Below are 25,407 nucleotides of genomic sequence, written 5' to 3'. Positions count from 1 at the left end.
TTTTCTGCATTCAAGTTACATTGTATTTTAGACACAAGTCTATGTATTTTCCTTTGTTTTGCTTAGAAATGCATGTGTGTCATAAAATATTCCCTTATCTTAAATTTATGATAGATTAAATATTTGACTAAAAACATCTGAAGTATATTCTTTTATGGTATGAGATAGGGTCTAAATTTAAAAAGGCAATTGCTTTTATTTGTTAAAGAGTTTGTTTTTTCCTCAACTGATTTGAAATGGTACCTTTATCATATACTAAGTTTACTTTTTTCTCATGTATTTGTTATTGGTTTTTCCAGTGCTTTTACTAATCAGTTCAAAAATGTTTTACTTGTAATGTCTTTATGTTTCAGTGATTTGGTTGAGTAAGTTGTATCAGTCAACATTCTTCTCAAAAGTCTCTTGGCTGTTATTAGGCATTGTTTTTTTCCAAGCAGGTTTTAGAATTGAGAATGAGAATTGAGTAATTGTATTCGATCTCTGTATTAATTTGTGGAGAATTCTTATTTCTGCAAGATTAAATTGTCCCATCAAGGAATAGTTTCTTAGCACCCCCACCCCGTGTCGTATGTCTTTGTTGTATACAACAAATTTTACCATTTAGGAAAGTATTCCTTCCTACTAGGGCTATGTAATTAATTGGATGTCTGTATTAAGTTAACTTTATCAGCCTGGTATAGTGCAGTGTTTCTCCAAGTGTTGTCCCAATCATCCAGCATTAGCAGCATCAGCAGCACCAGCAGCACCTGGGAACTTGTCAGCGCTAGAGATTCTTGGACCCACCCCAGACTTTTAGAAACTATGTGTGTGGATTCCAGCGATCTGTTTTAATAAGCTCCTCAGGTGTTTCTGAAGTATGTGAAAGATTACGAGCCACTGGTATAGAGCACAGACTTTGAAGTCATGTAGTATAAAATCCCACTCCACCCCTTTATAAAATGCAATTTTTAAGTAATTTATGTATTTAAGTCTCAGTGTCCTCATCTGTAATATGAACTTTTATGAGAATTATATGTATTGCAAGCAAAGGGTGTAGTGCTTAGTAGCCATTATTGTTGATTCCAAGAAGCCAGGGCTGAAGTAGCATACAGTAGGAGTATTAGGCAACAGTGGAGGTTATAGGGGATGGAGGGAAAGGTCTGGAAGGTGAGGGGTGTTTGCAAGTTTTGATGGGTCCTAGATAATTGGTGATACCAAAAAGGGCATGAAAACCCCTGCTACCAAACAATGAGGACAAAGCACTTTTAATTTTGTTCAAAGTTGACACTTTTTAAGTGGGCGCACACACAATAGCATACTATAGTAGAAGATGCTGGATTTCATATTAAAAGCTATGCATAGGATTAAGTTTATTATAGTTCCATGGTTGCTATGTTGAATGAAATAAAACATTTTTGTCTTATTTATTTACTTTCAAAAAATGTATCAACATACATTTCTAAGAAAAAAATTGAGAATACCTCAGAGAAATAAGGATTAGTCTTCATTTAGATGATAAAGATGATTAGGATGCCAAAGTGAACAAACAAATAACTTTATCAGTTATTGGGAAACCAGGAAATGTTAATTTTAGGTACTCAACGTTTATATTGATAAATTGTTTCAGGCCAGCATTTAGGTGTGGCTCATGTGCAGTTCATATTTAGGGGGTAGAAATAGCCAAATGAAATGGCATTGTATCTGGCAAGGGCAGGAATTAAGCCAGGTGTGGTCTGTGGGCACCTTGAGGCTTCCTGGAAGAGGGGATGCTTGAGTTGGTCTCCTAGAGTAGGATGGATGAGTCCATCGAGTATGTAAAAAATGCTGTAGGAACTCGGCAATCAGCTCTGCCTATGGCACCAGAAGTCTTAGAGTAGAGGTGACTTGGAGGATGTATAGGAGTTATCAAGCCAGAAAGGGGAGAAGGGTCATTAGAATGGAGGCATACACATTAAAATGGAGGATGTGGAGTAGTCTAGTGTGAGAGAATATGCGCTGAGCAGAAGCGGGTGAGGCTGTGGGTAAAGTTGGATCATATTGTGCCAGTTCTCCTTAGGTTATTGTGGACTGGAAGACATTTTTTTAAGTACAGTTTTGTTTTTGGAGAAATGATGTTTCTCAGTTTATGATGGGTCTCTTTTTGTAACCTACGCTATTACACTCATATCTGTTAAGGCAGTTTACATTAGGAGTTCAGAAAACTGTATTTTGGGCTCACGTTAACCCAACAAAATTTTAGTCTGGATCCTATTCAGCCTTTCTCAGCATGAAAATCTTTTAACCTGTGTGTCTAGCTCCATTTGGTTGACAAAGTTTCTCCTCAGTGGCTGTAGCATGGAATTATTCTGCCTACCTGAAACCCTGTTTTTTACGGTACACTAAACATCTACGTGCCCAGGGATTACTCTCTTCCCCATGGAGCCCTGGCTTGTTTGCTCCTGCTTTGTAGTGACTGTGTTTTGGTACCTTGGGCTAGCTTTTGCTCATCTTTTCCTCTTGGGTCCTGTGACTGTGACTCTTCCCTTGAGAACAAGATTTCTGTGTCCTCAAGAACAGACTGTGAGCCAGCTGTTATTCAGAATGTCACTTCTGAAACCTTGGAAATATAACCTACCTACAAATACAAATACCATCAGTGCCAGCAGACCTTAGTTATTGTGTTTCATCCACTAGATCATACCCTTGGAAATTGATGGTAGCTATTATTGAACTGAGTCGGACCTTATCACCCTTTTGGAATTATTATTTGAACTGCTGTTCACATAGGCTGCTGGTCAGTTTCTCTTGTCCCAGCCCCATCAGTTTGCAGTTGACTTTCCTGTACAAAAGAAATATGTGTGTATGTTATCTGGTTTATTCTTTTCTAAATCCTTTGAGTTCTTATGATATAATGTCCTTTCTTCTTTCCATTTCTTGATGTCCTAGTTTAGGCCTGGACCACTTTGATACCCAATTCCTGCCCCAAGTTTTTATTTTTTAAGATTTAATATACTACAAGAATATTTCCCCAAAAATGATCATAGTGATGAATACACAACTGTATGATGATATTGTGAGCCATTGATTGTATGCCATGTATGGAATGTATGTTAAGTTTCTACAATAAAAAATATTTTTTAAAATGGCTAAAAAAAAAAAAAGAATATTTCCAAACCACGTGTCGATTCATATCAAATTGCCCTCCCTCCCTAAAAGTCTTTGCTGCCTAAACAGTAAAGATCAGGCTCTGTCGTAGACACTGAGAACACATGGATGCCTGCTCCTGACTTTCCATTCTGACCTGTCTTCCTTGGCAGACTCCACCTCTAGGCTTTTCAGACCAGGAGGGCAGACTGTGGCTTCCCCTGCAGACTGGAGAGTTTCAGCCTCCTTGCCTTTGCTCACAGTGTCCTCTCCGGTGTGGAATTCTACTGACCCACCTCACTGCTCAGAGGAATCCGCATGTTAGTCAAGGCCCAGTTCCAAATTCCGCCTTCTCCTTGAAGCTTTCACCACTCCTGAGCCATGTATAATTCTTCACTTTTGCTTTTATATATGCCTCTTAACTCGTCAGAGCGTGTATTACCTGTATTCAATGGTAGTTTTCTCACACTAAGTTGTAAACTTCCTAAGAGCAATCCTCATTTTCTAATTCACACTGGTACTTGGTCAATTTGCTTCGTCCATGGTGAGTTTTCACTAATTATGTGTGGATTAGGACTTCAACAGCCTAAGAAACTGGGCTTTCTGCAGAGAGGGGTAAAGTGGAAGAATTTGTTTTTCAAATGGTTGTCAGTTTCTTATAGCCCTTTCTACCCCTTTTTTCCCTCTTATACATTTCAAGTGGAGGAATCAGGGTGAGTGCTGAAGGTTGCATGAAAAGGAATGATTTGGGGAGATAGGCTCCCTATGTGTTTTAGAACAGTTCGAGTAGTTATAATACTTTGTTTGAAAATAAATCATAACCACTATTGTTTATTAATATTAACACCAACCACCAAACACTAGTTCAGCATTTTCATATATCCTAGTTTTTCTCATCCTTTCAGCAAACCCGGTGTTCATATTTTATTCCTTTTTTGCACAGGAGGAAGTTGTAGCTCACATAGATTTCTTAACTGTGGTTAAGTAAGGAATATGCTTCTCTGAAGTACTCTACCATTATATCTGGGATTTTCTTTCAAATTGGTTATATCCATAACGCAAGTTTGATGCTACCATGTTCTCATTTGATGAGCTTTATGTTTTGGATTTTCCTCAGTTGCATAACTTGTCACTGGAAGTTAAGCAGCTTTTGTTCAAAGTTAGTAGGAACCTCTTCTTAATGCTCAAAGACTTAACTACAGTTAAGTTACGGATGAATTAATTAGTTTCATTGGCTGTTTTGTGGTTAAAAATATCTTCATATTCTCCAAGAGAGGTGGCACTTTCTTTGCCCTTCAGTTTATTTTGCTTAATGAGCAGTACCGACATGTAGCGGCAAGGGTACACATGATGCCACGGGAGTGATTCTTACATGCACACCTGGGACTATCTTAGGGCATGTTCCAGCAGTGACAACCATGTAAGAACTTTCAACCGACCAGTAGTGACTGTAAGATGGACATTGATTATGGCCATTGATCTCATGTGTATTAAATCAGGATCTCGTATATATTAAAATGGGAGGGAAAAAAAAAACATGGCTTAGAATTGGTTAAATATGTTAAGTCCACCACTGTACATTTTGTAGAGCTTGAGGTGGAGACATAGAGCTCTTTGGGGACAAAGCTAAAAGTAGACACTGGATTTCTGTCTGCTGGTTTGAAGTTCTTTTTATAATGCTCCTGGTTGGAGGTGTGTTGATCTTTTGAGGAGGGGTTGTGTGGTAAAAAAGGATTGGTACTGTGGTTGAACACCGGTGTTTGCATTCTGATTCTACGCTTACAAATCTAGTGACCCTGGAAATTACTTAACGTTCTCTGTGTCTCATTTTTTTTTCATGAAAGATGGGATGAAGATACCGCCTTCAAAGGATTGTTGCAATGATTAAATTAGTACTCATATAGAATATTTGGCTCATTACTTCTTTTCTAGTTAATCTTGAAAAATGTTATTCTCTTTTTCCTACCCTTTCCTCTCATCTGCTTTTGTTCCAAATTAAATCTATTGCCCAAAGATGTATAGTTATAACTCTTAACACTTTAAAGATTCTCTATCATCTTCTGAAATTCTGTAGTCCTTGAGTGTGTAATATATATCCTGATATGACTGATAAGTCCAACATGAATTTGACTATTGACATGTGGTAGTTCCTTTCTCAGGTAGTTGCTATATACTTACGGCAATTACCTGATATAATAAGTGATTTTAGGATAATGCTGCTCAGATGTTCAAAGATGTGTTTATGTTGTCATGTTTTCTGTGTTTTTAATGAAGTATTTTGGTTTGAAGAGTTAAACACAGTAATTTAAAAAAGTATAAAATAGACTCAAATTTCCAATACCCAGAAATTGTTTAACATTTTCCATATTTTCTCCCATCTTTATTTATGGAATAAAGCATGCAGATTAAGCCCTTTAACCACCACCCCAATTCCATTCACCTGGAAGTGATCAATATCGCTAGTAGGCAGGCACCTTTCAAATCTAATTTATATATATATGTAAGTATAAGCAATACATGACTTTGAAAGCTTTTATAATTGAATTGTTACATTACTCTTTGTATTTCTTCATTTTACTTTATATTTCAAACAATTTTTGTTTAGGTTAGATTAAAAGAAAAAAAAATTTTATGTCCCCAAGTGGACTAGATCTCTGGCATTTGAAATTCTCTTTAAAAACTGAATAAAACTCAACAGTAAGAATTTACGCTTTAGTGATTTGCAGAATTATGAAATTGTAAAATCTCTTCATGACATAAAATGCAATATATGGTTAACTTCAATGTTATTGCCCATGCACATCAATTATTTTGATTTTTGGATGTTTCCTCTGTTTTATAACTTTGTATTTCATATTTTTATTTTATGACAATCGTACGTATTTCCATATTCCTATAATCTTCATCAAGATAATAACATCTGCATTGTAATTCATTACATTGATATGTCAGAATTTATGTAACTTCTGTGATAAATGGACATGTTTACTTACTCTTTAAAATTATTTCTTTTGGATTACTTTCTGATAACTTGGATTTCTAGAAGAAAAACACTTCTTAAAAATCTTATTTAAAAATCTGGTTAATGTATTTTGCAGATATATTATAAGTAAATTGAATCACGATTATAAGATGATATTCCTTCTCATCTTACATTATTCTGTCAGGTTGAGATCTATATGTGGACAACTTTTTTTTCCTTAGCCAAGTTGACTTTTCTCTCTTTCATGCATATGAAAATGTATCTAGTGATATTAATTTGATGTTTTACTTTTTTCTAAGATAAGTATTTTTTCTGAATATCTTAAAGTAAAATGAGAAAATTTTTTTTATTATTATTTTTGCCTACCCTCTACAACCATGAGATAAATAATTTTTAATGAGATATTTGGCATTTATTTTAAAGGCTTGATTTTTTTGTTGTTAAAATTGTCTTCTAGATAATTTAAATGGATATTACCAGAATTGTGTAGTCTTTAAATTCAAAGTCCTACTCTATTTTATGACACTAATATCATGTGAATATATTTATTGCATACAATTTTGAGCTGAAGTTTGTACTTATATTTGAAAGGTTATGTATCATAATTGGGGCAATTCATAATACAAGAGTGATTCTGACATTGAGTATTTCAAAAGTGAAACATAATTTTGTAATATAGCTAATGAAAACTATTGCAATCACTGAAATTAGGTTATATTTATTCAGATACTGTTAAATAATAAATACTATTTGTATGTAACATTGAAGAAAAATTATATAGCAGTCCAAGAATATGCTGTGTCCTCTTTTATTAGAGCTACATCAATCCATTTCTACTTTATATTCAGACAGCTCTCTAAATGAAAGAACAAGTTTGTTTGCTACTATTTATATTCTTTAGGACCAAACTTCTAAATGATAATTTGAGTTACGTAGAGATTGAATATCTTTTGATCATTGTTATCTTTGGAATAGTGCAATTCTCAGACTTTACTATTATTTTTGGAAAGACTGATTCTATAATTCTGAATTATTTGGCAACTAATTGTAGACTTTTAGACCACAATATGATTTTTATATTCATCTCATGATTTTGCAGACGAGATATAGGGATGCCTAGAATGACCTCCTTTGAAATAGGACTTTGTGGTCAAGGGATCTTTTATCATATAAGATAGAAATAAGAGTTCATTTTAAAATTTTGTATTTAATGGGGCATATTTATTTCCTTTGTATTTGGTTATTTTAAAAATAGCTATATGTATGTTATTAAACATACCTATTAGAATATTAAAGTATATAAACTGCAAATATAGCTTTCAACTTTGTGACTTCTACAGAGTGTGAGAATAGATTGCAGTTTTAGTTTCTTAAAATTCATCTAGTATACATTTTAATCAACTAATTTAAACGATGGAATTTATCCCCTAAGTTAACAAACACTGTTTTAGACAATGGGAATATTTAAACTATTTCATGCGTTGGTATTTGGGGTGGGGGGGAGGATGGCATAATCTAGTAGCTACAGAATTACTGAGTGTTGGTCTAGTGCTGTTTCCTGATGTACACTGAGATTATTTAGTGAATGTTGTAAAAAGTGCCACATTGTTTAACTATAAAGGAAACATTGTTCTTATTAAGAATATGTGGTTGGGACAACAAACCAGCTGTTTCTAGTCAAAAACGACTTCACTCCACCTAGTGATAATTTCTCTCAAATGTAGTGATATGGAAGAAACTATACTTTAAAATCTATGGGCACTTTTGTGTTACAGATGTGGCTGTTTGGCGTATCAAAACCACAAAGGCAGATGCTAGAAGTAGTGACTTTGATTAGTGGAAAGACTTACCAGTGTGCTATAATAGCAGCAAATAGTGATGGCTGGAAAAAAGGAGTTAGAATACAAACTATTAGAACTAGATTCAAGGACTCCATAAGCTTAACCATCGTGTCCTGAACATAGCAATATGTCCCTGAGGTGTTATATAGCAGGGACATGGGACTAAAAATAATATCTATCCAGTTAAAAGAAACCATAAAGAATCAAACTAAGGTAAAATATGTTTAATATATTTTGGTTTAGAAGGTTGTAAAACTAATTACTCCCTGGGCTGGAGAATGTTAGCAGTTACTGGTGAATTATTAGTAACCTTATTATTGAAATCAGGAATGAGTGAAAATGTCTGCTATCATTATTACTGTGTAATGTTTTTCTGAAAATTCTAGATCATGTTGTTATTCTAGATAAGAAATGGCAATAAGAAGTATACACATTTCAAAGGAGATTTTCTTTGTTGCTTTTGTTGTTGGTATTAAATAACTATTTAACAAAATAAATAACAATGCATAAGGAAATCATGAGACAGTGTTTCCGACAAAGGGAAAGGTTTAGGAAGTTGGATATAAAAATTAACATGGAAATGTCTCCAGCATTGCTTCTTCACCACTTTAGGTCACCATCATCATCTCCCTTCCAGATCAGCAGAACCTGTAAGGGAGGAAGGGGGGCTTAAAATGACTCACTGGTATGGGGAAGAAAATATTAGTACCTCTATTAATATGCCATTTTCAAAAAGAAAGAAGTTAACTTCCCTATTTAAAATGTGGGTCGGTTTCTGGGACCAGAGTTTGTGGATCAGGAAATCCATGGGTGGAGCCTTACTCGTGCAAGGGGAAGAGAAGGTGATCTGGGATGCAACAGAGTTTCACCTTACTGTCCTTCTCACATGGTTACTATATTTCAGCATATTGCTGTCCACACGTGCTTGGTTGTGTTTAGCCCATTATATTATTTATAAACTAATCTTCATGTTGAACAAGTGGCTTAAATATGTCTGCAAAGAATTGCCCCTTGAATATAATAAAAATACCTGCACAAGGGAGCTAAAGAAGGTGACAAAGCTGACAGTTGCCATCTTGGTCTAAGCTTTCTGTGAGCCGTGTTTTAAGAAACAATCAGATCTCATAAGAGATGGACCTCAAAAAGTAAAATTAGGCTATTTGCAATAGAGATTTTCATACTTTTACTAATAATCTACCATTAATAAATTAAACCTTGCAATTGTGTTGTATTTCCAATTTCATTTTAAAAAATGGACCATGAGTACAGTTGTATATGTTGCTTATAATTATGAGATGCTGTACCCAGTTTTTTTTCTTTTACTGATAGAGTTGTGCCAACCAATAAATTTAGAGACTACTGTTATAGATTACTCCAAGACTGTCTCCTCTGGTTTTCCTACCTCCAGTCTGCTTCTAATTCATTCTCTATGTTGCAACCAGGGAAAGTGCTCTAAAATGCAACTCATTATCTAAAATGCAGCTGTCTATGTTGCTTAAAGCACTTCATCCCCCTCCCCTTTCTTTTTTTTTTTTCAATGCTAAGGCAAGTGCTAGATATGCTGATAATTTTGCCTTTCTCTCCAGCCTTACCTCATCCTATTTCCCATCCCTAAGGCTCTTTGTCTCGTTCTTATTATGCCTTTAACGTCTTCATCTCTCCCTTTGCTGGCTAGGTCTTTGCCGTTATTCAGGTCTGCTGAGCTGTAGCTTTCTACTTTTACCTGGAGAAGTGTGCCCTTCTGTTACCCATTGCCCAGCATACTGGACCTCGACTATCACTGCTTCTCTCCAGCGAGTATCTCCAACACGTACCACTGTGACTGTCTACTGTGCGCAAGACATATTAGTGGTTAAATTGATTGAAACCATGTTTTATAAGGAAAGTAATATGGGAAAAGAATCACTATACAATTTGAATTGAAAAAAGTTATAAACCTATTGACCCCAAAATATATTTGATGAAGGATTATAAGTAAAGCAAATTTTGTTTTTTTTTATCTTTTAGGATCATTTAAACACTTTTTAAAGAAGATACACATATTACTATTTATAATGCGTTTATTGAAAAGTTTAAGGTTACTTTATTTAAAATGGTTAAAATAAAAGTCACTTCCTAACTTCCTAAAAAGGTTTTGATCCTTATTCTTTCCAAGTTTACTATCCACAACGTAAGATTGCTGAGGCTTTAATAGGGAAAACTTCTTTTGTAATTAAGGAAGTATTTATAGCATAAAAACGGACTTTATATTATAACATGCAACATCTAAGTGTCAATTTCTTCCTTCCTTCCTTCCTTCCTTCTTCTTTCCTTTCATCTTTTAGTGCCAATCTTATATTTGTTGCCTGATTATTATTTGGTTTCGGACAACTTTCAGTCATGACTTCCTTTAATTCGTTTCTCCATTCCCCCTCCTCCCTCTCTCCCACCCTCCCTTCCTTTCACTTATATCTACAAGAGTTTGGGGAGATGGAGATACAGCTTATTTTAAGTTTGAGTATTATTTTAGTATGTTCTTCCCAACTTGTTAGTAGTAAATCTAATGAGACATTTCTTAGGGAATTAAAAAAAAGTTATATATCAAAATACCAAACTTTCAAAGAACAAAATCTCTTATTTTTAAAATAAACTATCGAGAACTCCATCTTAATTTGATCCAAATTTCCTATATGTCTTATCCCAGAATATATTTATTCTCACTTCCTCCAGTGCATCATCCAATGGCCCTTACTTAGAAAGCTCCTAATAAACACTGTCCGATGAATGATGCAATGGAAGCCAGTCTCACAAATCTTCTCTCTACTTACATAAACTACCTTTCCCCTTGCTTTTTTCCTGCTGCACTGGGTGAAGTGACCTCAGTTTTTCCACATTTAGATCATCCCTCACTCCCAATTTTATTACTGGCAGGTGCATGAACATTTCACATATGGACATTGTTAAATCTTAAAACCTACTTTTCAGAGACGTATGTGTTTGACCTGTCACCTTATGTTGGATATCTCTGTTTTAAGCCATTATCACATGTGCTTAATGGGATTATGATGGGTGCTTATCATGTGTCAAGTACTATACCAGATGCTTTCCCTGAATGTAATGTTTGTTGTTTACTGTGCGGTTTACAAGTATAGAAGTCTTCTAAGTTTTTTTGAAGAGTCTTAATAATACTAATTTCTCTAAAATATGGTGGATATTTTTGGCTAGCATTCATTTGTGAATATTAGTCTGCTATCTAGATAATTGCAAGTTGACTAAAATATATAAATATAATAGACATTAAATAGTTTGCCTCTAGTTTTTTTTTTTTAACAGAAATTTTGGTTTAGCTAGAAAACTATGTGTTTCCAGGTTCTAGGCTAAAATGAACTTTCACATTTACTTCAAGTGTAACTACAAAAAATCAGGAAATGCATCATTTCTTTTTCTTTTCGTTTTTTAGTGCTTAAGGAATGAAACAGCGATTCACAGGACTAGATGTCTCTGTAGGAGTTTGCACTATAGCAAACTCAGTCTCTGCAATCCATTGTTCTGCTAGATATACACAGCATGTTCATACATAGATCATGAAAATAGCATAGTATTTACATGTGAAATTTCCTTCTCCTTTCATGGATACTTTTACTTTAAAATACAGGGGGAGCAGGAACAAAAAGAAAATAATGTGTCAGGATAGAGATCAGTAAAAACTATGTTTAAAATTTGATATATTAAATTAAAGTACAGTAAAATTTACTTTTTTGGGATGTACAGTTCTATAAATTTTAACAAGGGTACATATTCATGAAAGCACAGTCTCAGTCAGCATATGGAACAGTTCCATCATCACAAAACCTTTCTTTGGCTATCCCTTTGTAGTCACACCCTCCCCATCCACCCAGAGGCCATGGATATATTCTTTGTCACTATAGTTTTGCTTTATGAGAATGTCATAAAAATGGAATTACACATTATGTAACTTTTTGCGACTGTCTTCTTTCACTCAGCATAATGCTTTTGAGATTCATTCAACTTTTACATTTATCAGAAGCATCTTTTTATTTCTGAAAGGTTTTCTGAAATGGTTTGATTGTTCCACAATTTGTTAATCCATTCACTCATTGAATGACTTCTGGGTTGTTTCCAGTATTTGGTGATTATGAATAGAATATTCTTACAGATTTTGTGTGAGTGTAAGTTCTTATTTTTCTTGTGTAAATACATAGGAGAGGGATAATTGAGTCATAGGGTAGTCAGTGTATATTTAGCCTTGTAAGAAACTGCCAAGCCATTTCCAGGGTGGCTGAACCATTTTGCATTCTATGAGCAATGCGTGAGAGTTCTATTTGCTTTACCTCCTTGTCAGCACTTCGTACTGTCATTATTTATTTTAGCTATTCCAATAGGTGTGTAGTAGTGTCTCATTTTTGTTTTAATCTACATTCCCCAATGGCTAATAATGTTGAACCACTTTTCATATGCTTATTTACTGTATATACATCCTATTTAGTGAACTATGTTGAAATACATTGCCATATTTTTAATTGGGTTGTTTTCTTACTGTTGAATTTTCAGAGCGGTTTATATATTCTAAATATGAGTCCTTTGGTAGGTGATTTGCAAATATTTTCTCCCACACTATGGTTTTCTTTTCATTCTCTTAACTGAATATTTTATAGAGCAACCTTTTTAATTTTGATGAAGTCCAATTTATCCACTTTTTCTTTTATGGATTGTACATTGGTATCTTCTCTAAGAAGTCTTTACTTAATTCCAGGGAATAAATATTTTCTCCTGTGTTTTCTTCTAAAAGTTTTATGGCTTTTCATTTTTAAAATTTAGAACCATTGTTCATTTTGGGTTAATTTTTTTTAAGGTGCAAGGTTTAGGTCTAGATTCATTTTTTAGCATACAGATGTCCCATTATTACAGCATCATTTCTTAAAAAGATTATTCTTTCTATATTGAATTGTCTTTGAACCTTTATAAAAAACCAGCTGTCAATATTTGGGTGCATTTATTTCTGGACCCTATTCTGGTCTCTGTTTAGATTTATGTGTCTGTCCCTCCATCAGTACCACACTGCCTTGTAAGTCTTGAATTCAAGTAGCATGAGCCCTCCAACTTATTCTTCTTTTTCAAATTGTTTTAGATATCCTAGTTCCTTTGCTTTCTATATAAATTTTAGGATCACCTTGATTACAAATAAAAAAGTGTTACTGGGACTTTTACAGGAATTGGGTTAACTCTATAGACCAATTTGGAAAGAATTCCTAGTTTTACTCTGTTCAGTCTTCCAGTCCATGAACATGATATACCTCTCCATTTATTTATATCTTCTTTTATTTCTTTCATCATTCTACCAGAATACAGACCCTGTACATATTTTGATGGAGCTACACCTGAGTATTCTTTTTTATGATATTTTAAAATTGTCCATTGTTATATGAAAATACTATTGATTTTTGCAACTTTATTAGTTTTCTAATGCAGCCAGAAAGCAATATACCAGAAATGGAATGGCTTTAAAAAAGGGAATTTATTAAGTTGCAAGTTTACAATTCTAAAGTCATGAAAATGTCCAAATTAAGGCACCAACAAGCAGTTACTTTCACTCAACAAAGGCTGATGTGGTCCTGAACACCTCTCTCAGCTGGAAAGGCACTTGGCTGGCATTTGCTGCTCCCTTGCTCCTGGGCTCCATGGCTTTCAGCCTGTTTCTAGTGGTTTCCTCTCTAAGCGTCTGTGGGCCTTCACTTAGCTCCTCCAGAAAACAGCTCTGGGTTCTGGCCTGCTTAGTATGTCATGGAAAGGTATATGGTCACATCTGCTGAGCCCAGTATCTCCAAATGTCTGGGTCTCGTGTTGGCTCTGAAACAGCTGTTCTTCAAGCATCTGCATCTGAGGTTTCCTCAAAATGTTTCCACTTTTAAAGAACTCTAGTAACAATCCCACCATGAATTGGTAGAATCACATCTCCACCTAATCAAAGGGCCATGCCCACAACTGGGCATGCCACACCTCCATGGGGATAATCTAATCAAAAGGATTTCCACCCCACTATATTAAATCAGGATTTAAGGATATGGCTTTTCTGGGGTGCATGACACCTTCAAACCAGCATAGGAAGGGATTGAGAAAACAAAAAAAAGGGGATTTTCCCTTTTCTCTCTATGTTTTGGGATACCTCTTTCCTATGTCTTGATATGGAACTGGAGAACATCTTATATTCTTTTTATCCAGGGCCCACTTCTGAGTTTTGAGTGCACACTGAGTATGCTGGAAGGAAAAAAATGATTAATGTTTAGGCGTTACTTTAAATTCTGTTCTTCTCCAAACTGCCTGCTCCATTTTACTTTTCAGGGTCCTCAGAGATGTCGCTCCATACTTTCTGTCCAGGTTTTATAACTACGTCTAGCTATACAGACAGATGGAGTGTGCTTACCCCACATTACCTGAAATTGGAACCAAGACCAAACTCTTCCTGTATCTGACATTAAATAATTTTAATCCTATCTCAAATTTCTTTTGTAATTGGTGGACAATCCACCTTTGTATTAAGATCTTGTAACATTTCTCACTGTTCTACTTCCTTTCAATAATATTGTAGTGCAACTCTTTTCCCAGCTCTGATTACCTAGCTCTGATTTATTGTCTTGACACATTTATTAGGGAAAAATTATAACACTTTTGGCTTGAGTAGTTGTAATTAAATATATGATGTCAGAATAATATATTTGTGGCATTTTTTGTTAGAAGAAAAGTTGTGATTGTATCTTAAACATTATAGTTACTTAAGATTACTTTTTCTGGCAGCCTTGGCAAATATTAAAGAGTGAGAGATTAATATTTAGAAAACATTTTGGTTTTTTTTGGTGAAATTTGTTTGATATGAAACATTTCTTATTTTATATCACAAGGTAAATGATGAGATGTAGAGGAAAATGTTTTAAAGAAGGAATAGTCCCTTAATTTTCAAAGTAGTATCAGAGATTTTATTTTTCTATTCATTACTTTAAAAATTTATGTAACCATAATTCTGCAGTGAGTTAATTGGCCATTTTTTGTGTTGTTATTTGTTTGAACAAAAATGTTTTATATATACATATATATTTAATGCAGGTTTATACAAACGATCTGAAGTGTACAATCACTGGCTCACAGTACCATCACATAGTTGTGCATAGGGACAAATACAAAAAAGCTTTTGTGTTTCAGGTATGTTTTGGGTATGCCAAGCACAGTTCATTTAACCATGGATTTCTGACCTAATCTCCAGTAATATTGAGTCCTTTCCATATAAGTTGTAATAATGCTGTCGCCCAGTGTAGTAATTTTAAAGAAAGAGTTATCTAGTTTTAGTTCCAATATGGTTTCTTCTGAAACTAAAGATATTTAGTAACAGTTGTGTTTGCCATCGTACCTTCTTGCATAAAGGAAAGGTCAGTTCGGTGGTAGGGAAAGAAAGAACTCACCAGCTGTTTCAAAAGTTGATGAAAAGTATTCTTTATCCCCTCTTGCTTTTATTTGGAAAAAAGTACACCATAGTCCAGAAAGTATAATCAAACTTGTTGAAAAAGACTAGTTGATAAAATATTTCAGTTATGCTTTGTTCTGATTAATAATAGGAGTCTGAAAGGAGAAATGGGTGCACAGTCATGTTGAAAGAACATGGGCTTTGGAGCCAGAGAGGAATCCAAGCCTTGTCACTAAAATGGTGGGAAGATTGCTTAATAACTGGCTTTCTTCTTTCTTCTGTTAGGGACCATTGATTTACCTATTTAGTTCATAGGCTTATTAGGTGAATTTAAGAGGAACATTTAAATGGACCTGAAACTACGCCTGAATGTGGTGATAAACTTATTTAGAAATAGAGCTTTATTGCACAATAGTTAGAACAAAAGAATCAGTAGTTCAGAAAGCTTAGAGCTTTTGGAAAGATCACTTGCTAATGTTCAGCCTTGCCGAGTAGCAGCAAAAATGATTAGTTTATTTAATAAGGTTATAATTTTTGGCCAGAGTACTCAGGTTTGCTCATATTTCCTTAAAGCTGAGACACAGAGGAGTAATGGGTTTAGAGTAACGTTTTGTCAGAACAGTAGGCTTTCAACTATGATTTAACAGGCTCTTTTTTCATCCTTCTTTAAATTTTCTTTTTGATGTACATGATTGTCATCTCAGAGTGACACAAGTATTTTAGGCTCCATCTCATCTGATTGCATGTGAGTATCATTGGCGGTCCATAGAGAATTATTTGGGCATTACAGTCTAGAAGTTGAGCCAATGAGGATATTAAATCAAAAAGAGGAGTGGCGGAATAAAAGGAAATAGGCCAAGTAGTGATTATTTGGATTCCTCACAGAATGTGCCTGAGAAAACTGACTGTATTATTTGACATCTGGGTCCAATAAGGAGATAGAAACCACACAGTAGGTAAAATGGAAAGTTTAATAAGATAAGATAAAAAAGTGTTAAGTTAAGGAACTCTCATATGGTAACCTAGAGCTGAGGGAGAGTAACCAAGGAAGGACAAATATTCTAAGGGTTCAAACTTCCTTAGGGTGTGGTTCAGTCCACTGGAGAACAGAGGAATTGGCAAGTTTAGCCAGTTGGATCTTTCTGGAGCTGCGGACAGATAGCCCACACTCAAGCAGGTGGTCAGCAGTGGGCAGCATGGGCATGTAGTGGGAGTCTGAGCATTGGAAGGAGTGAACATTCTTCAGAGTGCATGGAGAGTAGAACAGCTGCTGTTTGACCAGAGGTGGCTGTGTGCATGCTGCACAGGACCTGCCCAGGGAGTCTGACCACCCATAGAGGCAAATCTTCAAAGCATCCCACCTGTACTTAGGCTTTGGTTTCTATGTCAAGAGGGCAGCAGAAAGGTTATTTCCAGGTGAAGGCTATGAGATCACAGAGGAACTGCATTCTGTGTCTGTGGCTGGGTAGCCTCTACCAGATATCCTCACACCTGTACCCCTGACTCCCCAGCCTGCACTAGGAATTCCAGGAAGCCTCTTCCTTTTGCATTGTCCCTCCAGTGTTTTCACTAAGATAGGTTAATGACATGTACATTTTAAAAGAGAGATGCTTAAAGGAATTCCGTTGTTGATTACAAAGAATAATTGATAACACATGGAGCATCCTTTATTTTGAAAAGTGAGTGATTATATCATCATATTGAATCTATAAACTATGCAAAATGTAGAGCTTGATCCCTGAACTTTATCTCTTGAAGGAATGATTTGTACAACATATAAGAATGATACATGAAAGACTTTCTGAACTTGGATCACAGGTTTCTTTTTTTTACTTCTTTTAAGTTGTATAACTTAACATAGATACAAAGCAGAGAAAGATAAAAACAATAATTTTCAGAGCACTCTTCAACAAATAGTTACAGGACAGATCCCCAGAGTTTGTCATGGCCATATCATCATCTCAGATTTTTCCTTCTAGCTGCTCTGGAATGTAAGAGGCTAGAAGGAATACAGATTTTTTTATCATCACAGTTGACTTTTTTTTTTTCTTTTTTGTGAAAAATAACATACAGAAAATATTAAATTTCAAAATAAGATTTATTTTAAAAATATTTTTATTGAGATATTTTCATGTACCATACTGTCCATCCAAAGTATAGTCATTGCTTAAATATCAACACATAGTTGTGTATCTACCATCATGATCATTTTTAGAACATTTGCATCACTTGAGAAAAAGAAAAAGAAAAAAACAAAAATCTCATACATCCCATACCCCTTACCCTTCCCTCTCATTGACCACTAGTATTACAATCTACCCAATTTTTTTTTACATATTTTTTTCATTGTGAGATGTAACATGTATACAAAAAAAAGCAATAAATTATCAAGTATATCTAAACAGGTAATTACAGAACAGATTTTAAAGTTCGGAATGGGTTATAGTTTCATGATTATTTGTTTTTTCTTGTAGCTACTCCAAGACACAGGAGACTAAAAGAAATATCACCATAATGATTGAGTAGTCATACTCGTTTTTTCAATCCTATCTTCTCTATTATATTCTTCTTCTTTTTTTGTGAGAAATAACATATATACAAAAAAAAAACCAATAAATTTCAAAGTATATCACAACAATTATTTGTACAACAGATTTCTGAGTTTGGTATGGGTTACAGTTCCACAATTTTAGGCTTTTACTTTTAGCTGCTCTAAGGTACTGGAGACTAAAAGAAATAATATACTGATTGAGCACTCATACTCATTTGTTAAACCCTACCTCCTCTGTATAACTCCAATGTCACCTTTGATTTTTCTCCTCCTTTTTAGGGGTATTTGGGCTATGCCCATTATAACTTTTTCATGTTGAAAGAGGCTGTTGATACTATGGGACAGGGGGTGGAACTAGTTGATGTTCTGAAGAGGCTGGACCCTCTGCATTTCAGGACTTATCTGGTCCAGGGACCCATCTGAAGGTTGTAGGTTTCTGGAAAGTTATCCTAGTCCATGGAATCTTTGTAGAATCTTGTATAATACCCTATGTGTTCTTTAGGATTGGCTGGAATGGTTTGGTTAAGGATTGGCAAGTTATGGCAGGTAGCAATATCTAACTGAAGCTTGCATAAGAGTGACCTCCAAGTGGCCTCTTGACTCTATTTGAACTCTCAGCCACTGATACCTTTTTTATTACATTTCTTTTCCCCCTTTTGGTCAGGATGGCATTGTTGATCCTGTGGTGCCAGGGCCAGGCTCATCTCTGGGAATCATCTCCATGCCACCAGGGAGAATTTCATCATGAATGTCATTTACCATGTAATAGAGAGAGTAGTGATTTCACTTGAAGAGTTGGGCTTCAAGAGAGAGAGGCCAGATCTGAAAAACAAGAGGTCCTCTAGAAGTGACTCTTAGGCATACCTATAGGTAGGCTAAGCTTCTCTACTACATAAATAAGCCTCACAAGAGAAAGCTGCAAGATCAAGGTCTTGGCCTATTGATTTATGTGTCCCTAATGTTTGACACAGTATCAGGGGTTTCCTGATGGTAAAGTTTAATAGTTCCATACATTGTTTTAAAATATTTTTATTGATGAATCTTCGCACACATACAATCCATACATGGTGTGCAATCATTGGCTCACGATATCATCATATACTTGTGCATTCATCACCATGATCATTTTTTAGGACATTTTATATCCCTCCAGTAAAAGAAATAAAGAAAAAAGGGAAAAACTCATACATACCATATACCTTACCCCTCTCTCTCATTGACCACCAGTATTTCCATCTACCTAATTTATTTTACCCTTTGTCCCCCCCTATTATTTATTTATTATTTATATATTTTTTACTCATCTGCCCATACCCTGGATAAAAGAGCAACAGACACAAGGCTTTCACAGTCATATAGTCACATTGTAAAACTTATTATATCTTTATACAAACATCTTCAAGAATCAAGGCTTCTGGAATGCAGCTTAACAGTTTCAGGCACTACACTCCAGCCACTCCAAAATACCATAAACTAAAAAAGATATCTTATATAATGCTTAAGAATAACCTACAGGAAAACCCCTTGACTCTGTTTGAAATCTCTCAGCCCCTGAAACTTTATTTGGTCGCATTTCTCTCTTCCCCCTTTTGGTCAAGAAGGTTCTCTCAATCGTTTGATACCAGGTCCTGGCTCATCCTGGGACTTCTGTCCCACATTGCCAGGGAGATTTACACCCCTGGGAGTCATGTTCCACCTAGGGGGGAGTACAGTGACTTGAACTGCCGTGTTGGCTTAGAGAGAAAAGCCACATCTGAACAACAAAAGAGGTTCTCTGGGGGTAACTCTTAGGCCTAATTTTAAGTAGGCTTAGCCTTTCCTCTGCAGGAATGAGTTTCAAAGGGGCGAACCCCAAGATTGAGGGCTTAGCCTATTGATTTGGTTGTCCCCACTGGTTGTGAGAATATCAGAAATTCTCCAAATGTTGCAGTTGAATATTTCCTCCTTTCTCCCTAGTCCCAAAAGGGGACCTTGCAAATCCTTTATTCACTGTCCAAATTACTCTGGGGTGTATTGGGGCATCACATTAACCTGGACAAGCCAATAAGATCTCATGTCCTATTCACGGTTCTATGTACTAATGGTGTTCAACTAAACTGACCATACAAGTTAAATTGGGAAATGTACTACCCCAAATATAAATTTTGCAACAAATCATCATCTCTCCTTTTGGTTTCACATAGAAGTTGAAGTTTTAAAATGTGGATGATATCATCCTTTACCCTGTTTTCTGATTTATCCTGGTCCTATTCAGATCAGCTTCATTCATATCTCCAGTCAAAGTTTGATCACTGTTTCAGCAGTTCCTGTATGAGTAGTACTGACTTTCATAGCTTCAGATCTCTCAGTCTGAGTTTCAGGTATCATATAAATACCCAAAGTTTCTGAGTATGACCAGGTTATATACAAACAACTCAGTTTCTCAGAATTTAGAAATAATAGTTATAACTCCTGAATGTATGTAACTGCTATAAGAGCTTACAGTCAAGGCCCCAGTTTCTTATGAGTATTTTCTAAGTGAGATCATAGAATATTTTCTCTTTTGTTTCTGGCTTATCTTGCCTTACCAAATGTTCCACAGGTTCATTCACATTGTAGCATGCCTCACAAGTTCATTCTTTTTGTAGCAGTGCAATGTTTGATCATATGTATATTCTATGGTTCTCCACTCTACTTCTCAGTCAGTGCATTATTCCGCCTGGGCATCTACTGGTCCTTATGCATGATGTCTAAAGTCAACAGTCCATCAACACTTTCAATTTTAAATAATTTTGTTGTTCCCAAGAGAAAGATAACAGTAAACACACCCTCACCAAATAGAAAATCCAAACCTCCCCCTAGCTCTTGTCCCTCTCCCCATTGTGTACCCCTGGTATTGTTGCAATACTGTTGATGTTTTTCCATTAACCATAGATTATAGTGTGTGTTCTAGTTTGCTAGCTGCCAGAATGCAGTATACCAGAATCAAAATGGCTTTTAAAAGGGGAATTTATTAAGTTGCAAGTTTACAGTTCTAGAGCAGTGAAACTGTCCAAATTAAAGTAAGTCTATAGAAATGTCTAAATTAAGGCACCAACAAGAGGTTACCATCACTCAAGAAAGGCTGATGAAGTGCAAGATTTCTCTCTCAACTGGAAAGGCACATGGTGAGCATGGCAGCGTGTGCTGACCTTCTCTCCAGTCTTCTTTTTTCATGATGCTGTCCCAGGGACATTTTCCTTCTTCATTTCCAAAGATCTCTGGCTACGTGGGCTCTCATGGTTCTCCTGGCTCTCTCAGAATCTCAAACCTTTTCCAAAATGCTTCCTCTTTTAAAGGATTCCAGTAAACTAATCAAGATCCACCTGGAATGGGTGGAGTCACATCTTCCTTTACTCCATAGTTAATACATTTGGGTGAGCCACATCTCCTGGAGATAGTCTAATCAAGTTTCCAGCCCATAGTACTGAATAGGGATTAAAAGAAACAGTTGCTCTCACAAGATTGGATCAGGATTAAAACATGACTTTTCAAGGTTATATAATCCTTTCAAACCAGCATAACATGCAATAGCATTTTCCCCCATGCCCCCAAATTATACACTCTTTGTACGATATTCATAAGTTTGCAGTAGTTCATGCAAGAACTTACTTATATTTAGTGTTAATCAGTGGAACACATGAGCATAAACAACCCCTTTGAATCATGTTCATCTTCAATATAGTAAATTACTTATAGATCCACTAGTGAACTGCCTTCACTCTGTCTTTTTTTCTTATGATTGTGCTCAACCTCATTCACTAACTGTTCACCCATCCCAAACTATGTATCTCTAGGTCCCTTATATTCTGTATTACAGGCTTCTGATTTTACCTTTACCATGCTCATAAAAGTGGAATCATGCAGTATCTATCCTTTTGTGTCTGGTGTATTTCACTTAACATTATGTACTCAAGGCTTATCCTTTAATCATGTGGTTCTGGGCATCATTTCATCTTACTGCTGCATAATATTCCATCCTATGTACATATACATTTTGTTAATCCACTCGTCTGTTGATGGGCGCTTGGATTGTTTCTAACTTTTGGCGATTATAAATAATGCTGCTATGAACGTCGGTGTGCAAATGTCTGTTTGTGTCACTGCTTTCAGCTCTTCTGGGTGTATACTGAGTAGCGGTGTTGCCAGGTCATAGGGCAACTCGATATTTAGTTTTCTAAGGAACCTCCAGACTGTCTTCCATAGCGGCTGTACGATTATACATTCCCACCAGCAATGCATGTGTCCCAATTTCTCCACATCCTCTTCAACATTTGTAGTTTCTTGTGTGTTTAATAGCAGTCATTCTTATGGATGTGAGGTGGTACCTTGACTGTAATCTTGATCTGCATTTCCCTTATAGCTAATGAGAATAAGCATCTCTTCATGTGCTTTTAGCCATCTGTATTTGCTCTTCAGAAAAATGCCTATTCATATATTTAGCCCACTTTATAATTGGGTTGTTTGTTCTTTTATTGGTGAGTTGTATGATTTATTTATGTATACAGGATATCAAACCTTTAACTGATGTGTGATTTCCAAATATTTTTTACCATTGAACTGACTGCCTCTTCACCTTTTTGACAAAGTCTTTTGAGACACAAAAGCATTTGATTTTGAGGAGTTCCCATTTATCTATTTTTAATTTTGTTGCTTGTGCTTTGGGTGTAAAGTTTAGGAAGCTACCTCTATTACTAGGTCTTGAAGATGTTTCCCTGTATTTTCTTCTAGGGGTTTTATGGTATGCATTCTTATATTTAGGTGTTTGATCCACTTTGAGTTAATTTTTTTATAGGATGTATCATAAGTGTCCTTTCTTCTGGCTATTGATATTCAGTTCTCCCATGTACATTTATTGACATGTCCCGTTTCAGTGGATTTGGAGGCCTTGTTGAAGAACAATTTATCATAGATTTGGTGGTCTATTTCTGTGCTGTTAATTCAATTCCATTGGTCAGTACTTCTGTCTTTGTTATGCTGTTTTGACCACTGTGACTTCATAATAAGTTTAATAATTGGGGTGTGTTAATCCTCCACTTCATTCTTTTTTAGTATGCTTTTAGCTATTTGGGGTCTTTTTGCCTTCCAGATGAATTTGTTTAACTTGCTTTTCTAAGTTTTCAGACTAAGTTATTGGAATTTTGGTAGGTACTGCATTGAATCTGTAGATCAATTTGGGTAGAATTGACATCTTAACTACTTTTAACCATCATATTTATGTGCATGAAATATCTTTCCACCTATTTAGATCTTCTTTGATTTCTTTTAGCAATATTATGCAGTTGTCTGTTTACAAGTCATTTATATCCCTAGTTAAGTTCATTCCTAGATACTTAATTCTTTTGTTTGCTATTTTGAATGGAATTTTTTCCTTAATTGATTCCTTAGTTAGGTCATTGCTTGTGTATAGAAACATTACTGACTTTTGCATATTAATTTTGTAACCTGCCACCTTTCTGAATTTGTTTATTAGCTCAAGTAACTTTGTTGTAATTTGCTTAGGATTTTGCAAGTATAGCATGCCATCTGCAAATATTGAACATTTTCTTTCTTTCCAATTTGGATGTCTTTTATTTCTTTGTCCTGCCTGATGGCTGTACCTAGAACTTCTAGTACAATGTTGAATAATAGTGGTGACAGAGGGCATCCTTGTCTCATTCCCAATTTTAGGGGAAAAGCTTTCAGTCTCTCACCATTGAGTATGATGCTAGCTATGTGTTTTTCATATATGCCCTTTATCATATTGAGGAAGTTACCTTTGATTACTACCTTTTGAAGTGTTTTTATCAGAAAATGATGTTGAATTTTATCGAATGATTTTTCAACATCATGTGATTTTTCTCTTTTGATTTGTTAATATGCTGTATATTATTAACTGATTTTCTTATGTTGAACCATCCTTGCATTCTTGGCATGAACCCTGCTTAGTCATGATTTATAATTCTTTTAATGTGCTGTTGGATTTGATTTGTTAATATTTTGTTGAATATTTTTGCTTCTATGTTCGTAAGGGAGATTGGTCTGTAGTTTTCCTTCCTTGTAGTATCTTTACCTGGTTTTAGTATTAAAGCGATGTTAGCTTCATAAAATGAGTTAGGTAAAACGTTCCTTTTCCCTCCTTTTTTTTTGCGAAAGTTTGAGCAGAATTAATATTAGTTCTTCTTGGAATGTTTGATAAAATTCCCCTATGATGCCATCCTTTTCCTTCTTCGTAGGAAGGTTTTTTGATGACTTATTGACTCTCTTTACTTGTGATTGGTTTTTGAGATCTTTTATTTCTTCTTGAGTCAATGTAGCTTGTTTGTATGCTTCCAGGAATTTGTCCATTTCATCTAAGTTGTCTAGTTTTTTGCCATATAGTTGTTCATAGTATCCTCATATGATTTTTGTTTTATTTATTTCTTCAGGATCTGTGGTCTCTCATTTCTAATTTTATTTATTTGCATCCTCTCTTTTTTTTCTTTGTCAGCTTTGCTAGCTATACAGTTATACAGTTATCTTCAAGAATTAAGGCTAAGCCTGTACAACTTTTACAATGTGACCCTATTGATTGTAAAAACCTTGTGGTTGATGTTCCCTTTATCCAGGCTATGGACATATGAGTTTTAAAAAAAGTGTAGAAAAATAAATACTAATGGAAGATAAAGGGTAAAAATTAGGTAGATTGAAGTACTGTAGGTCAATGAGAAGGAGGGGTAAGTGGTATGGGATATATTAGTTCTTTTTTATTCTTTTTATTTCTTTTTCTGGAGTGATGCAAATGTTCTAAAAATGATCATAGTGAAGAATACACAAATATGTGATGATATTGTGAGCCATTAATGATATGATATGATTGGACTCGACATATGTGGATATTTCTCAATAAAATATTTTAAAAATAAGAATCAAGGCTATGAATACAGTTAAGCAGTTTCTGATACTTCCCTCTAGCCACTCCAGTGTGCCATAAACCTTAAAGAGATATCTATATAATACGTAAGAATAACCTCCAGGATAACCTCTCAACTCCGTTTATCCTCAAATTTCTTAAGTCTGCTGGAAACGGCTTTGGTTTACAGTATCTGGCCCCAAGATATTGAAAGTCTTCTTAGTGGCAGGGTGTGTTTGGGGTTGTAGTTTATGGGCAGAAACTGCAATTCCATCTTTCTCCCTCTCTTACCCCTAATCACCCCTTCTCCCACATGCCTGGCAGATTTCAGATTCCCCAACAGAGAAGCTGAATGTTGTCTAGCTTGTAATGCCAATGCAAGAAAGGACTTTCAGTTATATTGACATTTTACTTATAACTGAGAGCACCAGCAAGTATCGTAGAAGTACAGTTCTCCCTTCCACATCATGGAGGTTGGGTGTACAGCACCCCCGATGACCTGGAAAATCTTTATAATTTTTTTTTCAGGATTTCAGGAAGCTTCCTAGCTGCCTCTTGATTGGCAGGTGTTGCCTCTTCCATTATTTT

The 25,407-nt window shown here is 35.3% G+C and overlaps 1 protein-coding gene across 8 annotated transcripts in view; it reads left to right on the top strand.

The window, feature by feature from the left end:
• The window catches only part of COBLL1 (cordon-bleu WH2 repeat protein like 1), a 153,021-nt gene that overhangs the window by 19,728 nt on the left and 107,886 nt on the right, over positions 1-25,407 (top strand). The gene's annotated exons all lie outside the window — the stretch shown is intronic.

Source organism: Tamandua tetradactyla, chromosome 3, assembly GCF_023851605.1.
Source record: "Tamandua tetradactyla isolate mTamTet1 chromosome 3, mTamTet1.pri, whole genome shotgun sequence".
NCBI classification, from domain to species: Eukaryota; Metazoa; Chordata; class Mammalia; order Pilosa; family Myrmecophagidae; genus Tamandua; species Tamandua tetradactyla.
The sequence above is the reverse complement of the archived record's forward strand: the minus strand, read 5'-3'. Positions and strand labels throughout refer to the sequence as shown.